General features: G+C 39.7%; 1 protein-coding gene across 1 annotated transcript in view; it reads left to right on the forward strand.

Moving 5' to 3' along the window:
- The window catches only part of LOC132424038 (cell cycle control protein 50C-like), a 50,558-nt gene that overhangs the window by 27,687 nt on the left and 4,359 nt on the right, over positions 1 to 18,512 (forward strand). The window lies entirely within an intron of this gene.

The raw sequence follows: 18,512 nt of genomic DNA on the forward strand, positions 1-18,512 counted from the left end.
CACAGGGGTTAGTGGCGCTGACCCCATGCAGTCAATAATCCGCCTATAACTTTACAGTTGGCCCTTAGTATCTGTGGTTCTACATCCACGGATTCAACCAACTGTGGATCATGTAGTGCTGTAGTAAGTATTTATTGAAAAAAATCCGTGTATAAGTAGACACTTGTAGTTCAAACCCGTGTTGTTCAAGGATCAACTGTACTTGGTAAAGCTGCCAGGGCAAGAGACTCCATAGATCTGTATAACTAGATAACCAGAATATTATACTTTAAAAAACATGTTTATATTATTTTATTTTTTGAGGTGGGGAAAGCTTAACTCTGTGATGACTCTAACAGCAGAATTTTCATTGTTAAAGAGAAACATAGTACCAATACATAGTTGTCTTTTGAGCAGGCAAGAAAGCATTTCTCTGTTGCAACTTTCTGCATTCACCAAATGGTCAAGTACTTTTCCAAAAAAACCAAAATGGTTTCAAGTACGAACCACTGACCTCAGGTGACCAGGTGTGGTAGGCTGAATAACGCCCAGCCCACCTCCACCCAAAGATACCCACATCTTAATCCCTGGAACCTGTGAATGTTACCTTGTATGCCAAAAGAGGCTTTGCAGCTGTGATTAAATTAAGGCTACTGATATGGATTATCTGTGTGGGCCCAATGTAATCCTAAGGGTCCTTACAAAAGAGAGGCAGGAGATCAGAAGAATAGGGGGAGATGTGGCAATGGAAGCAAGAGGTTGGAATGATACAAAGAAGGGGCCATGATCCAAAGAATGCAGGCAGCCTCCTCTATAGGCTGAAAAAAGCAAGAGACACATCCTCTCCTGAAGCCTCTAGAAGTCCTGCTGACACCTTGTTTTGAGAATTCTGACCTCTAGAACTGTAAGAAAATTAATTTATGTTGTTTTTAGCACTGAGTAGGGTAATTTGTTACAGTAGCAATAAAAAACTAATATACTTGGCAATGCTCTAGTCATCTGAACAATTGTGGTTTCTTGAGCTTAGGTGACCTATCCAGGGCAGAGAGCTAGGAAGGAACAGAGCTCACACAGGAACCAAACCCTGTGACTTCATATCCTGGGCTCTTGCCCCTTCAGTCCACACTCCTGAGTTATGGTGTTGATTGGAAAAAGGCAAGAATACATTTGTTACATTTCAATCCTCTTTGTCAGCTTATAAAATGCTGTATTAGTCAAGGCTCTCGGAGAAACAGAACGAATAGGAGGGGTGTGTGTGTGTGTGTGTGTGTAAAGAGATTTATTTTCAGTAATTGGCTCACATGATTGTGGAGGCTTGGCAAGTGCAAAATCTGACAGGGGAGGCTAGCAGACTGGAATCTCAGGAAGGAGTTGCAGTTTAAGCCAAAAGGCAGAGGCTTTCCTGGTGGCGCAGTGGTTGAGAATCTGCCTGCCAATGCAGGGGACACGGGTTCGAGCCCTGGTCTGGGAAGATCCCAAATGCCGCGGAGCAACTAGTCCCGTGAGCCACAACTACTGAGCCTGTGCGTCTGGAGCTTGTGCTCCGCAACACGAGAGGCCACGACAGTGAGAGGCCCGCGCACCGCAATGAAGAGCAGCCCCTGCTTGCCGCAACTAGAGAAAGCCCTCGCACAGAAACGAAGACCCAACACAGCCATAAAAACAAAGAAAGAAAGGAAGGAAGGAAGGAAGAAGGAAAGAAAGAAGCTTTCATTAAAAAAAAAAAAAAAAATCCTCCTGTCCGCCTGCCAATGCAAGAGACATGGGTTCGAGCCCTGATCTGGGAAGATCCCACATGCCGCGGAGCAACAAAGCCCATGTGCCACAACTACTGAGCCTGCGCTCTAGAGCCCGTGAGCCACAACTACTGGGCCTGCGTGCCACAACTACTGAAGTCCGCGCTCCTAGAACCCATGCTCCGCAACAAGAGAAGCCACTGCAATGAGAAGCCCATGCACCACAACGCAAATAAATAAATTTATTTTAAAAATATATAATAATAATACTGTGTTGCAAATATCCTATGATATGGCTTATATGTGGAATCCAAAAAAAAAGGTACAAATGAACTTATTTACAAAACAGAAACAGAGCCACAGATATAGAAAACTAACTTATGGTTACCAGGCGGGAAGGGATGGGAAGGATAAATTGGGAGATTGTGATTAACATATACACAGTGCTATATATAAAATAGATAACTAATAAAGACCTACTATATAGCACAGGGAACACTACTCAATACTCTGTAATGACCTATATGGAAAAAGAATCTTTAAAAAAAGAGTGGATATATGTATATGTATAACCGATTTACTTCGCTGTACACCTGAAGCTAATACAACATTGTAAATCACCTATCACTCCAATAAAAAAAAATTTTTTTTTTAAATTTGGCCAAAAGACAGTCTGCTGGAACACCTGAAAGAATTGATGTTGCAGATGGAGCACGAAGGCTGTCAGCTGGAGAATTCCCTCTTGTTCAGGGGAAGTTAGCATTTTGTACTATTCAGGCTTTCCATTGATTGCATGAGACCGACTCACATTATGGAGGGCAGTCTGTTTTATGCAGTCTACTGATTTAAATCTGATCCAAAAACAGCCTTACAGAAACATCCAGAATAATGTTTGACCAAATATCTGGGCACCATGGCCCAGTCAAGTTCACCCATAAAATTAACCATCACAGAAGGCATCTGCATTCACCAAGTAGTCAAGACTTTTCCAAAAAAGTACTCCTCATTTCACTTTGCACTAGAGTTGGTTCCGTGGAAAGCTCCTATACAAAGCAAGTCTATCCACACCAGAAAATAAACTACTTAAGAAAAGTTAAGTGACTGGAATTTATGACAGAATGGAAGTGTCGTTCCTTTTTTCTGCTTCTCCACAAGTCATCCAGCCCAAAGCAGTTTATCTTTGTAAGACTCCTTCTTACCCTGCTATAAAAGATGGGAGCCGTCCTTCTAATCCTTGTTAGGGGAAGAGCCCCATCATTCACAATTAACTCCCCACCCACAATGGGGAACTTTTCTGGCTTTCTTTCTCTCTTATTCTTTGTCTTCCTTCTCCCATCATCTTGCTCTTGTCTTCTTCCTCCACTTTTCTAGCTCTTCATCCTTGTGCTTTTGTGAATAGGTTGGTGAAACTAGCTTTTCTTTCTGCAACTCCTGGCAACAATTCTGGAGCAAGAAAAAGTGAGCATGAGATCAAGAGAGACAAAGAACAAAAATGTGAATAAATAAGAGCTTGTGAGTGTGTGTGAGTGTGTTCAGGCATTTGTGTGAGTGTGTGTGACTGTGAGTGTGACTGTTTGGAAACTATCGGGGTTTTTAAAAATATTTATTTTTGGCTGCGTCGGGTCTTAGTTGCGGCACACAGGATCTTTCTTTGCGGCGCGGGGGCTTCTCTCTAGTTGCGGTGCACAGGCTCAGTAGTTGTGGCACACAGCTTTAGTTGCCCTGCAACATGTGGGATCTTTGTTCCCCGACCAGGGATCGAACCCATGTCCCCTGCATTGGAAGGTGGATTCTTAACCGCTGGACCACCAGGGAAGTTCCACTATTGGGGTTTTTAGGTGCTTTTATTCAGGTGTATATTCTAAGTACATGCACAGAGGCAGCAGGTAAAAAGTTGGGTAGGATGAAATTATGGGTAAATAAAAGTATAGAGTTAACCTTTATTTGAAATTTAACTAATTAAACCCCTACCTTATGTGACAAATTCACAATGCCAAGGATACCAAAATGAGCCAGCTGAGGTCCTGCTCCCAAGGGACTCATCTCACATAGGTCTTTGTGTCCTTCCAATCCCACTTGCACAGCTTAGCATGGATCCCACACTCGCCTTACATGGGTTTCACATAGCTTCTTTAAATGTCAGTCTGGCCTCCAGGATGGAAGAGAGAGTATGCTCCCTCAGGACAGCACCAGCTCCCCACCTCCAAGTATGACCCCAGAGCACCCAAGTCCATGCCGAGCGCACAGAGGTGTTCTGAAGTTGATAAAACCGTAATCCTTCCCAGCCTGCCCTAAGGCCTTCCTCATGAAGCCTGGTTTTTCATCTGGTTTGTCTCACAGTAGAGGCTTTATTAACCAAATGTTAATCTACGAAAACCAGCTTCAGACAGCTGCTGGTGGTTTTCCTTCACAGGACGTCCAGCAGGATCCCACAGTGCCACAGCCTGCAGTTGTCAACATGTATTTGTTCTGGATGTTCCTAAGTGATAGAACTGCAGAGCAGATTTCTCCTGGCTTCTCCACTGGGTGCAACACAGGGAAGCCCATTCCCCTTTCTCGATGCCAGGAGTCACTCAGGCGCTCAGCCCAGGGTCCCTCCCCTCAGGACTGGTTCAGGAGTCCGTTGCTAAATCAGCCTTGGTTTGGCAAATAAGCGCAGGCCTTTGAAGTCTTTGTCACTACTGACCAGGTTTCAAAAACCTTCCTTCTCCTTTTACCTGTTTACAGTGTCAGTATTCTTTGACACTTCTTAAATAAATGAATTCAAGGCTGAGCCACTTTTTGTCTCCACTCCCCCTGCCAGCCCCCTTAAAATAGCTAGCTATCTGGTAAACAATTAGAAGAGAGGATGTAAAATTATGAGATTTGGATTGCAATGACTCAGTTGCAAGAGAAGCTCATTTAGGCGGAAGAAAAAAAAACCTTTCCTGCGAAGGGTCGGGCTTGTACAATATCCCCATTCTAATCCTGTGGCGGTCAGTGAGATGACTCAGAGCCACTTCTGACAAAGTCTGGGGAGTGAAATATTGTCTTATACTGAATCTTCCTTTTTTGATTAGTGTGGAGCCTGTATCCTGCTTCCAGAGGCAGGATCCAGTTTTCTTATTCATTTTCACCACAGTTGGAATGGAAAAACTGAAGTCATTGCTCTGATGGCAAGAAACATCTTGTGGCGCCCACAGAGCCAGCAGTCGCTGCAGACAGGCGTCGGGGTGCCTTTCGCCCCTTTTCTGTATGGAAAGAGCTGCACTCCACTGAAACAGATGATTTTTAGTGCAGGCTAACATGGCAGAAATAACTTAGACTCTGTTGATTTTTTTCTTTTTTGTTTATAAAGATTTCTCTGTTTCTTATAATCAACATCCATGAATTGGCCATAAAACTGTATTCCTCAGTTTGAGGTCAAGAACTTTCTTGAGAGGTCAGGGAGATTCCAAAATGGTTTGTGGAAACTAGCGCTGCAGAAATCCAAAAAGTAAGTTGGGGTGGAAGAAACAAGCAGTGCCTTTGTATAGGGAAGGTGAGCAAATCTTTTGGATTTCCATCTTTCTTCTAAGGCTGAAAAATAAGGAAGGAAACCTGAAGGAGAGAAAGAGAGAAATGGAACAAAGAAATGAGGATGTGCCTGGCCCAGTTAGACATGCCCTACACACATTACTGTGTTTAATCTTTCACAACAATGGGTTGAGACAGGTCTGTTACCCTCCCAGGAGTCACTTCCCTTACCCTTCTTCTCTCCTTTCAAAGCCCACTTCACATGATAAATGATAAAATGCTAGATATACACTTTGCCTGTGGGTAGGAATGGCCAAAGGACCCGGTTCTGACTATGGTTAATAATAGAAAGTTTGTTGGCAGAATTGGGAAAAGAAGAGCTCTCTTGTCTTCTACCTGCCCCCTGCTTCCTACATATGAATGCAATTGTATGAAGACATGGTGTCTGGAACTGTAGCAGCCGTCTTGCAACCAAGAGGCAAAAAATCTGAGGGTTAAAAGTTTTCATACTGAGGATGGTAGAATGGAGGATGGAAAGAGCTGGATTCTTTTCGTTTAATTATTTTTAATTGAAGTATAGTTGATTTACAATATTGTCCTAGTTTCAGGTGTACAGAAAAGTGATTGTTATATATATAGTGGTGGTGGTTGTTTTTTGCTTATTTTCCATTATAGGTTATTACAAGACATTGAATATAGTTCCCTGTGCTTTACAGTAAATCCTTGTTGCTTATCTGTTTTATGTATAGTAGTCTGTATGTGTTAATCTCACAGCCTAATTAATCCCCCCCTTTGATAACCATATGTTATCTTCTATGTCTGTAAATCTTCTAAGTCTGTAAGTCTGTTTCTGTTTTGTTTATAGATTCATTTGTATTATTTTTTAGATTCCACATATAAGTGATATCATATAATATTTGTCTTTGACTTACTTTGCTTAGTATAGAATTCTCTAAGTCTATTCATGTTGCTGCAAATGGCAATATTTCATTCTTTTTAATGGCTGACTAATATTCCATTGTATTTATACCACATCTTCTTAAGTCAGTCATCTGTTGATGGGCACTTGGGTTGTTTCCAAGTCTTGGCTATTGTAAATAGTGCTGGATGAACATTGGGGTGCATGTATCTTTTCTAATTAGGGTTTTTGTCTTTTCTGAATATATGTCCAGGAGTGGGATTGCTGGATCATATGGTAGCTCTGTTTTTAGTTTTTTAAGGAACCTCCATACTGTTTTCCATAGTGGCTACACCAGTTTACATTCCCACCAAAAGTGTAGGAGGGTTCCCTTTTCTCCATACCCTCTCCAGCATTTATTATTTGTAGACTTGTTGATAATAGCCATTCTGACTGGTGTGAGGTGATAACTCATTATAGTTTTGATTTGCATTTCTCTAATAATTAGCAGTGTTGAGAATCTTTTCATGTGCCCGTTGGCCATCTGTATGTTTTCTTTGAAGAAATATCTGTTTAGGTCTTCTGCCCATTTTTTGATTGGATTGTTTGTTTTGTTTTGTTTTTTGGGTTTTTTTGAGCTGTATGAGTTGTTTGTACATTTTGGATATTAACTCCTCATTAGTTGCATGATTTGCAAATATTTTCTCCCATTCTGTAGGTTGTCTTTTTGTTTTTTCTTGGTGTTTTCCTTTGCTGTGCAAAAGCTTTTAAGTTTGATTAGATTTACATTTGTTTATTTTTGCTTTTATTTCTTTTGGCTTGGGAGACTGATCTAAGAAAATATTGCTATGATTTTATGTCCAAGAATGTTTTGCCAAAAAAAAAAAAAAAAGAATGTTTTGCCTATGTTCTCTTCTAGGAGTTTTATGGTGTCATGCCTTATATTTAGGTCTTTAAACCATTTTGAGTTTATTTTTGTACATGGTTTGAGGGAGTGTTCTAATTTCATTGATTTAAATGTAACTGTCCAGATTTCCCAACACCACTTGTTGAAGAAACTGTCTTTTCTCCACTGTGTATTCTTACCTCCTTTGTTGTAGATTAATGACCATAGTTGTGTGGGTTTATTTCTGGGCTCTCTATTCTGTTCCATTGATCCATATGTCTGTTTTTGTGCCAATACCACGCTGTTTTGATTACTATAGCTTTGTAGTATTGTCTGAAGTCTGGAAGGTTTATCAGCTTTGTTCTTTTTCCTCAGGATTGCTTTGGCTTTTGTGGTTCCATATAAATTTTAGGATTATCTGTTCTAGTTCTTTGAAAAATGTCATAGGTATTTTGATAGGGATTGCATTAAATCTGTAGATTTATTTGGGTAGTATGGACATTTAAACAATATTAATTCTTCCAATCCAAGAGCATGGGATAGCTTTCCATTTCTTGAATCAGTTTTCTTTATCAACGTTTTATAGTTTTCAGTGTATAGGTCTTTCACCTCCTTGGTTAAGTTTATTCCAAGGTTTTTTTTTGTTTTTTTTTTTTACAATGAGGTGTAACTTTATTTATTTTTTTAAGATGTTGGGGGTAGGAGTTTATTAGTTTATTTATTTATTTTTGCTGTGTCGGGTCTTCATTTCTGTGTGAGGGCTTTCTCTAGTTGTCGCAAGTGGGGGCCACTCTTCATCGCGGTGCACGGGCCTCTCACCATCGCGGCCTCTCTTGTTGTGGAGCACAGGCTCCAGATGCGCAGGCTCAGTAGTTGCGGCTCACGGGCCTAGTTGCTCTGCGGCATGTGGGATCCTCCCAGACCAGGACTTGAACCCGTGTCCCCTGCATTAGCAGGCAGACTCTCAACCACTGTGCCACCAGGGAAGCCCCCCAAGGTATTTTTTTTGACACAGTGTTTTTTGTTTCTTTGGTTTTTTTGTTTTGGTTTGGTTTGGATTTGGCTGCACCGTGTGACTTGCAGGATCTCAGTTCCCCAACCAGGGATTAAAAAAGGGACCATGGCAGTGAAAGCCCAGAATCCTAACCACTAGGCCACCAGGGAACTCCCTGACAGTTTTAAATGGAAGTGTTTTCTTTACTTTCTCTTTTTGATATTTCACTGTAAGAGATTTCTGTATATTAATCTTGTATCCTGCTACCTTCATTTATTAATTCTAATAGTTTTTTTGTGGAGGCTTTAGGATTCTCTATTTAGAGTATCATGTCACCTGCAAATACTGACAGTTTTACCTCTTCACTTCCAATTTGGATACCTTTTATTTCTTTTTCTTGTATAATTGCTGTGGCTAGAACTTCTAATACTATGTTGAATGGAAGTGGTGGAATGGGCATCCCTGTCTCATTCCTGAATTTAGTGGGAAGGCTTTCAGTTTTTCACTATTGAGTATTATGTTGTCTGTGGGTTAGGCATAAATGGCTTTTATTATGTTGAGATTTGTTGCCTTTATACCCAATTTGGTGAGAGATTTTATCATGAATGGGTGCTGAATTTTGTCAAATGCTTTTTTGAATCTATTGAGATGATCATGTGGTTTTTGGAAAGAGCTGGATTCTTCATGATATTGTTGAGACCACTCAATCAGTTCTGGAACTACCTACTTCTAGAGACTTTTTTATATGAGATTTTTTTGTTGTTGTTGTTGTTGTTGTTGCAGTATCCGGGCCTCTCACTGTTGTGGCCTCTCCCGTTGTGGAGCACAGGCTCCGGATGCGCAGGCTCAGTGGCCATGGCTCACAGGCCCAGCCGCTCTGTGGCATGTGGGACCTTCCTAGACCGGGGCACGAACCTGCGTCCCCTGCATTGGCAGGCAGACTCTCAACCACTGCGCCACCAGGGAAGCCCTATCTGAGATATTTTTTATGTGAGATATCCACTTTCAGCTGGATATTCTGTTACTTGCAGCCCAAAGCATCCTAATAGATGAAATATGACTATTTCCATTTTACTGCACTAGATGTGTTTCACCTGACCAGAAAATTATATCGCTGATCACTGCATTGGAAACAAAGCATAGTTGATTTTTTTTTAAACAAAATAATTCACCTTTTTAAAAAATTAATTTGTTAATTTTGCCTGTGTTGGGTCTTCGTTGCTGCGCTTGGGCTTTCTCTAGTTGCGGCGAGCAGGGGTTACTCTTCGTTGCGGTGCATGGGCTTCTCATTGCAGTGTCTTCTCTTGTTGCGGAGGACAGGCTCTAGGCGCATGGGCTTTAGTAGTTGTGGCTCGCTGGTTCTAGAGCACAGGCCCAGTACTTGTGGCGTATGGGCTTAGTTGCTCCGCAGCATGTGGACCAGGGCTCGAACCCATGTCCCCTGCATTGGCAGGCAGATTCTTAACCACTGTGCCACCGGGAAAGTCCCAAAGCATAATTGCTTCATAAGCTGTTTGAAATCATCTCTTGTGCAGTTCTGTGGTTTTCAGCTTAATACATTTCCTCCTCACTGTCCTTCATGTGTGGATGATAACATGTAATAGTCCATGAAATGGCCATGTACCACAGATAACCTATAGAATAGGTTAACCTTACATTCTGTTCTTTCTTTTTTTTTTTTTTAACCACTGCGCCACCAGGGAAGCCCACATTCTCTTATTTCTTATTTCTTATGATCCAGTTGCTCAAAGATTGGCACCAGTCTTCAACCATTAGTCTTATAATTGGGCTAACACTCTTCCTAGCAGACTGATAGAAGTTCTGAGGCTGATACAACATATGAATCTATGATTATTCTCTCCTACCATGATGATGATTATACCAGGTTCATGGTTTAGAATAGTTCTGTTATTCAGAATGACTGCTAGCAAAGCCATCAGTCACACTTAAGCTTTCCCTCACATATATATGTTATACACTATATGACATTCTCAGAAAGACAAAATAGTGATTATTAGTTGCCAGGAATTCAAGGTAGGGGGAGGATAATAAAAGGATAGAACGCAGGAGTCTTTTTAGGGCAATGGTACTGAGCAGTATCGGGATTGTGGTGGTAGTTACATGAATCTGTACATGCACTTATTCCTAGAAGTATACATGCCCAAAAAAGTTCATTTTACTATGTGGCCATTTAAAAATTAAATTCATCCCATTAAATATTGTTTCTAGCCAGTCATTCATCAGTAAGTCCAAATTGATTTACTGTTTCGTCTAATTATTATCAAGAAAGAGGGGATGCTATAGTTAGCTATAGCTGTGTTTAAAAAAAAACAGTAGCTAGGTCAAGAAAAGTAAATACCTAGATCTGATTGCTGTAATTGACAACAGTAGTTGGCTTCACTAAGAGGTACAGAAGAGAACAGAGTTTCATGAAATAAAACTGCAAGTTCTTAATTGCTGAGGCCTCCACCAATTTGTGTGCAGGGGTTAGGGGCTAAGAATAAAAGCCATTTCTCTCATTACAAAATCTCAGGGTCCATGATCTCAACTGATATAGAAATAAACATTTGACAAAATTCAACACCTTTCATAATAAAAAAACTCAACAAGCTAGGATTAGAAAAAAGTTTCTTAAACATAATAAAGGCCATATATGAAAAACCCACAGCCAACATATACAATGGTGAACGACTGAAAGCTTTTCCTCTAAGACCAGGAATAAGGTAAGAATGCTCATTTTCACCACTTCTATTCAACGTGGTACTAGAAGCTCTATTCAGAGCAATCGGGCAAGATAAAAGAAATAAAAGGCATCCAAATTGGAAAGGAAGAAGTAAAATTATCTCTGCTTACAAGTAACAAGATCCTATATGTAGGAAACCCTAAAGATCACACACACACACACACACACACACACACACACACACACACACACACACCCTGTTAGAACGAATAAGAAAATTCAGCAAAGTTGCAGGATACAAAATCAACACACAAAAATCTGTTGTGTGTGTGTGTGTGTTTCTTTAAATCAGTTGTGCTTCTGTACTAACAATGAACAGTCCAAAGGAGATTAAGAAAACAATTCAATTTACAGTAGCATCAAGAAGAATGAAATACTTGGCAATAAACTTAACCAAGGAGGTTAATTACACTTGAAAACTACAAAACATTCCTGAAAGAAATTAAACACATCAATAAATGGAAACACGTCCCATGTTCACGGATTAGAAGGTTTAATATTGTTAAGATGTCAATACTACCCAACATGATCTACAGATTCAATGCAATCTTCATCAAAATCTCAACACTTCTTTTTCAGAAATAGAAAATTCATCCTAAAATTATAATGGAATTTTATCAAGTAACCCCAAATAGTCAAAACAATTTCGAAAATAAAGAACAATGTTGGAGGTCTAACATTCCTGATCTCAAAACTTACTATAATTCTTTGACAATCAAAGCAGCGTGGTATGGGCTTCCGTGGCGGCGCAGTGGTTGGGAGTCCGCCTGCCAATGCAGGGGACACGGGTTCATGCCCCGGTCCGGGAAGATCCCACATGCCGCGGAGAGGCTGGGCCCATGAGCCATGGCCGCTGAGCCTGCGCGTCCGGAGCCCGTGCTCCGCAACGGGAGAGGCCACAACAGTGAGAGGCCCGCGTACCGCAAAAAAAAAAAAAAAGATCAAAGATGTAAATGTTAGAGCTAAAACTTCTAAGAAAACATAGTAAAAAAGCTTTAAAAAAAAAGAGAAAGCTTTAGGCCGTTGGATTTGGCAATGATTTTCTGACACCAAAAGCACAGTCAAGAAAAGAAAAATAGTTAAATAGGACTTCATCAAAATTAAGAACTTTTGTGCATCAAAAGGCACTATCAACAGAGTGAAAAGGAAACCCCCAGAATAGGGGAAAATATTCACAAATTGTATGTCTTATAAGGGATTGATATCCAGAATATATATTTTTAAACTACAACTCAACAACAACAACAACAAATCCAATTTTAAATGGGCAAAAGACTTCACATCTCCAAAGATATACAAGTGGCTACTAAGCCCGTGAAAAGACACTCAGTATCTAATCATTAGGGAAATTCATTTCAAAACCACAATGAGATATCACTTCATACCCATTAAGATAGCTATTATCAAAAAAACCAAACAAAAAACAAACGCAGAAAGTTACAAGCGTGGACAAGGATGTGAAGAAAGTGGAACCCATTGCTGGTAGGAATGTAAAATGGTGCAGCCACTGTGAGAAATGGTATGGTGATTTTTCCAAAAAAAAAAAAAAATAGAATTACAGTACAATCCAGCAGTTCCACTTCTGGGTATATACCCAGAGAAGCAGGAACTCTTAACAGATATTTGTATGCCCATGTTCATAGTAGCATTATTCACAATAGCCAAAAGGTGGCAGCAACTCAAGCGTCCATTGACAGATGAATGAATAAACAAAATGTGGTATTGGTGTGTGTATATATATGTATATATATACATATATACAGACAGATATATACATACAGTTGATCCTTGTATGTCTCAGGGGTTATGGGCGCTGACCCTCTGCACAGTCAAAAACCTGCATATAGGGCTTCCCTGGTGGCGCAGTGGTTGAGAGTCCACCTGCCGATGCAGGGGACACGGGTTCGTGCCCCGGTCCGGGAAGATCCTACATGCCGCGGAGCGGCTGGGCCCGTGAGCCATAGCCGCTGAGCCTGTGTGTCCGGAGCCTGTGCTCCGCAGCGGGAGAGGCCACAACAGTGAGAGGCCCGCGTACAGAAAAAAAAAAAAAAAAAAAAAAAAAAAAACCTGCATATAACTTTTCACCTGTCCTCATATCCACAGTTCAGGATCCAAGGAACAATCAACCATGGATTATGTAATATTGCAGTACATATTTAGTGAAAAAAATCTGAATATGGGTGGACCCGCACAGTTCAAACCCATGTTGTTCAAGGGTCCACTGTGTGTGTATATGTATGTGTGTGTGTATATATATATTTATATGTATTATACACAGCAGTATATATTTGAGCCTTTAAAAGCAATAAAATTCTAACACATGCTACAACATGGATGAACCTAGAGGACATTATGCTAAGTGAAATAAGCCAGACACAAAAAGACACATATTGTATGATTCCACTTATATGATACACCTGTGTCAAATTCATAGAGGCAGAAAGTAGAATGGTGGTTGCTAGGGGCTGGGGATAGGGGGGAGTGGGAAGTTATTGTTTAATTAGTACAGAGTTTCATTTTGGGAAGATGGAGTAGTTCTGGACATGGATGGTGGTGATGGTTGCACAACAATATGAATGTACTTAAGGGCTCTGAACTATACACTGAAAAATGGTTAAAAGGGTCAATTTTATGTTATGTGTATTTTACCACCGAAACAAACAAAAAATCTCTGGGTCAGTGTGCCATGCTTGGAATTTAGAATGACAGATACCAAAAAGTCTTTTTGAGTGGCTTTTGCACAGGTGTTAAGCATTTGATCAAGCCAGATGTCAGTAAGGAAGATGGAGTGAAAATGGCTGTAGGTTTCAGCTGCAGTATCTTCCAACAAGTTAGAACAGCGTGGCTTGTTGTGTGAGGTTCCTGTCTTGCTAGTTTTATTGGAAATGAATACTGTCCACATCAGTGGAGAGTTTTATTAACTAGGGCTTATTGGGTTCACTAAAACAGTCCCATTATTTAACAACTCAAAAGGTTCTTCAGGCACAGACATCTTATGTCACTACAGCACCGAACAGAACTCCGTCTAAGATGCTCTGTAGATAACTTCTTAGCACAAGGAATGCATTTTCCTGGGAACACACTGGAGCCTCCACATGACCCTTAAGAAGACACTGACCTCTTTGAAACTAGGACTGCAAGATCCAGGGGACTGGGAGACGACTTCCAGTTGCACAGATTTTTCTGAACTCTGCTTCTCAAGAAAGACTAAATGAAGGAGTCATCGGAAGACTCAAAATAGAATCTGTCACATACCAATCCTATGAGGTAATGCATGATGTTGCAGAGGCATTAAGATGAAGGAAGACAGATAATCTGGGCCTCTTTTAACATGGTTTATTGGCTTCTAGAGAGACTCTAAGACTGTGGAAAAATTCTCCTCTTCTATAAAAATATATTAAAATATATAGACCTATCGGACTCTTTTAAACTGAAAATAACATTTAAATCCTAGGATCAGGACTAACACCAGCAGAAGGAAGGCATTTCCGACTCCCCAGCCTCCTTCCAGCCAGCCCAGATACCATCAGTCTCCCTGCTAATGCAGAGACAGAGTCTGTATTTCAGGATCTTCATCTTTGACCTCTTTCTGTCTGAAACATAAAATACCATTGTCAGAGGTTTTAGATAGCCTATAGCTTCATGTAAGCTTTTTCAGTTCACACCAGTGAGATTTCCCCATATGGACTGAGGTCAATTCTTGACCTCTGGAATCCTTCATGTGTTATCCTCAAGGTAGCTGCTTTTTTATAAATTAGCTGTGTATATTCTTGGATCAACCACATCCTTGGAAAACTTACTGCATCTCATCCAAGAAACCTAGCCTCCATTCTGTGCTCTCCAGAGATAGCTGTGTGAGTTTCAGGAGCAATAACTCAGGCAGAGGGTCCTCTGCAGTCAGGCAAGCCCCAAATTTGGATAAGGTTTCACTTGAATATTCATTGGTTTTAGTAATTTGGTGAAAGTAGGAGAAGACTCCTAATTCCAAGGGGTCAAATATCCTCCCTGAAACTAAAATGGAAAAGATGAACTGACTCATGGAAAGGATTTTGTGATAAATCTAATGTCCTGGGACCACTTTTGTAATAGTACCTCCTCTTCTCATCACTCATTTCCCTTCTGTGTCACTTGAATAATATCATTTTTAAAGACTTAATAAAGAGCAGAAGCAAGAAGAACTACAATCCTGCAGCCTGTGGAAAAAAAACCACATTCGCAGAAAGATAGACAAGATGAAAAGGCAGAGGGCTATGTAGCAGATGAAGGAACAAAATAAAACCCCAGAAAAACAACTAAATGAAGTGGAGATAGGCAACCTTCCAGAAAAAGAATTCAGAAGAATGATAGTAAGTATGATACAGGACATAGGAAAAAGAATGGAGGCAAAGATTGAGAAGATGCAAGAAATGTTTAACAAAGACTTAAAAGAATTAAAGAGCAAACACCTAGAAGAATTAAAGAACAAACAAACAGAGATGAACAATACAATAACTGAAATGAAAAATACACTAGGATGAATCAATAGCAGAATAACTGAGGCAGAAGAACAGATAAGTGACCTGGAAGACAGAATGGTGGAATTCACTGCTGTGGAACAGAATAAAGAAAAAAGAATGAAAAGAAATGAAGACAGCCTAAAAGACCTCTGGGACAACATTAAACACAATAACATTCGCATTATAGGGGTCCCAGCAGGAGAAGAGAGAGAGAAAGGACCCGAGAAAATATTTGAAGAGATTATAGTTGAAAACTTCCCTAACATGGGAAAGGAAATAGCCACCCAAGTCCAGGAATCACAGAGAGTCCCAGGCAGGATAAACCCAAGGAGAAACACACTGAGACACATAGTTAAAGACAAAAATTGAAGACAAAGAAAAATTATTGAAAGCAACAAGGGAAAAATGACAAATAACATACAAGGGAACTCCCATAAGATAAATTGACAAAATTAAAGACAAAGAAAAATTATTGAAAAAAATTAAAGACAAAGAAAAATTATTGAAAGTAACAAGGGAAAAACGACAAATAACATACAAGGGAACTCCCATAAGGTAAATAGCTGATTTCTCAGCAGAAACTCTACAAGCCAGAAGGGAGTGGCATGATATATTTAAAGTGATGAAAGGGAAGAACCTACAACCAAGATTACTCTACCTGGCAAAGATCTCATTCAGATTCAACAGAGAAATCAAAAGCTTTACAGACAAGCAAAAGCTAAGAGAATTCAGCACCACCAAACCAGCTCTACAACAAATGCTAAAGGAACTTCTGTAAGTGGGAAACACAAGAGAAGAAAAGGACTTACAAAAACAAACCCATAACAATTAAGAAAATGGTAATAGGAACATACATATCGATAATTACCTTAAACGTGAATGGATTATGCTCCAAGCAAAAGACACAGACTTGCTGAATGGATACAAAAACAAGACCCTATATATGCTGTCTACAAGAGACCCACTTCAGACCTAGGGACACATACAGACTGAAAGTGAGGGGACGGAAAAAGATATTCCATGCAAATGGAAATCAAAAGAAGGCTGGAGTAGTAATACTTATATCAGATAAAATAGACTTTAAAGAATGTTACAAGAGACAAAGAAGGACACTACATAATGATCAAGGGATCAATCCAAGAAGAAGATATAACAATTATAAATATATATGCACCCAACATAGGAGCACCTCAATACATAAGGCAACTGCTAACAGCTATAAAAGAGGAAATCGACAGTAACACAATAATAGTGGGGGACTTTAACACCTCACACCAATGGACAGATCATCCAAACTGAAAATTAAACAAGGAAACACAAGTTTTAAATGACACAATAGACCAGATAGATTTAATTTATATTTATAGGACATTCCATCCAAAAACAGCAGATTACACTTTCTTCTCAAGTGCACACGGAACATTCTCCAGGATAGATCACATCTTGGATCACAAATCAAGCTTCAGTAAATTTAAGAAAATTGAAATCATATCAAGCATCTTTTCTGACCATAACACTATGAGGTTAGAAATCAATTACAGGGAAAAAAAAACATAAAAAACACAAACACATGGAGGCTAAACAATATGTTACTAAATAACCAAGAGATCACTGAGGAAATCAAAAAATACCTACAGACAAATTACAATGAAAACATGACCATCCAAAACCTATGGGATGCAGCAAAAGCAGTTCTAAGAGGGAGGTTTATAGCAATACAAGCCTACCTCAAGAAATAAGATAAATAAAATCTTAATTCCCAGTTGCATCCATCTTCTCTTATGAAGCAACCGAGATTTCACAGCCTGAACTAGACATATTTCTTGCAGGCATCTCTCCTCACTGCCTATTGAATAATCAGTGTTATCATCTATTCAAAATGACTGATGACTAATTATTGTTGAACAAATGTGAGTGGCAGCTTTATATTTATTTCTGTGAAAAATTTAGTATAGGAAAAATGCATTGCAAGAGTGTGCAAACATATGACAGTTATCCCCAATGCATCTTATTATGATCTCTATTTTTTTCCTGTAATCTGGAAGATGGTTGCCTGACATATGAGAATATGTGATCCATAAGCTTCTCCTTGACCTATATGATTTGCTTACCAATATTGAATCCTTATTGTAGCTTCTTACCCTTTGTATTAAATGAAATAAATCTCAACTTTTAAAAGTGAAAAAAAAAGACTTAATAAAGATTTCTCTGTCAGCAACCCAAGTCAAAGCCTCTAGAGGAACTGGTATATTGTTTGAAAAATCCAGGGCCCTCAGTTTCAATGAAGTGTAGGAATAAAGAGGATGTAAGGAACAAGATGTCTATCGGGGATGGACAGCCTGAAGCTGACAACACCCTGGGATTAGAAAGAATTAAAAGACATCAGCCCAGTGGAGATATTTAAACAGACTGGGAGTCAGATGGTATTAGAAGTTACATATACAGATGACAAATATGCATATGAAAGGATGCTCAACATCATATGTCATTAGGGAACTGCAAATTAAAACAACAATGAGATGGCACTGTGTACCTCTTAGAATGGCTAAAATCCAGGCATCGACAAAACCAAATGCTCACAGTGAAAAGATCAGTGGTTGCCAAGGGTCTGGAGAAGGGAAGGAAGGATGAATAGGTGGACCACACAAGATTTTTAGGGGATCTATGGGAATTCTATGTACTTTTTATTTAATTTTTCTGTAAATCTGAAACGTCTCTAAAAAAATAAATTGTATTAATTCAAAAACCCTGCTGACTAGAGGACTGGTAATGCCTATATGCATAAAAAAAGGGCCAGGCAGAGATCTGCATCTTCTCAATCATGTGGAGTATTTGTGTGTTTGTTAAACGGAAACCAAAGTGGGGTTTCTCAAAATGAGGTTTAAGAACCCCTTCATAAGAATCAACTGGGTTGATTATTAAATGCAGACTCCTGGACCAAAACTATTGAATCAAAGTTTCTTGCGTGTGCCACAACTACTGAAGCCTGTGCACCTAGAGTCCATGCTCTGCAACAAGAGAAGCCACCACAATGAGAAGCCCACACACCACAACGAAGAGTAGCCCCTGCTTGCTGCAACTAGAGAAAGCCCGCATGAAGCAACGAAGACCCAATGCAGCCAAAAATTAATTAATTAAAAAAAAATTTCTTGGAGTGGGATCTGGAAATCTGCATTTAGAACACTCCAGTGATTCCTATGCACTTTAAGATTTGTGACCTGTTAGTGTACACTGTACCAGTCTACACTATACCAATCTCTTGGTCTTCTATTTTATTTTATTTTT

The sequence above is a fragment of the Delphinus delphis genome, chromosome 4 (genome assembly GCF_949987515.2).
Source record: "Delphinus delphis chromosome 4, mDelDel1.2, whole genome shotgun sequence".
Classification (NCBI taxonomy): domain Eukaryota; kingdom Metazoa; phylum Chordata; class Mammalia; order Artiodactyla; family Delphinidae; genus Delphinus; species Delphinus delphis.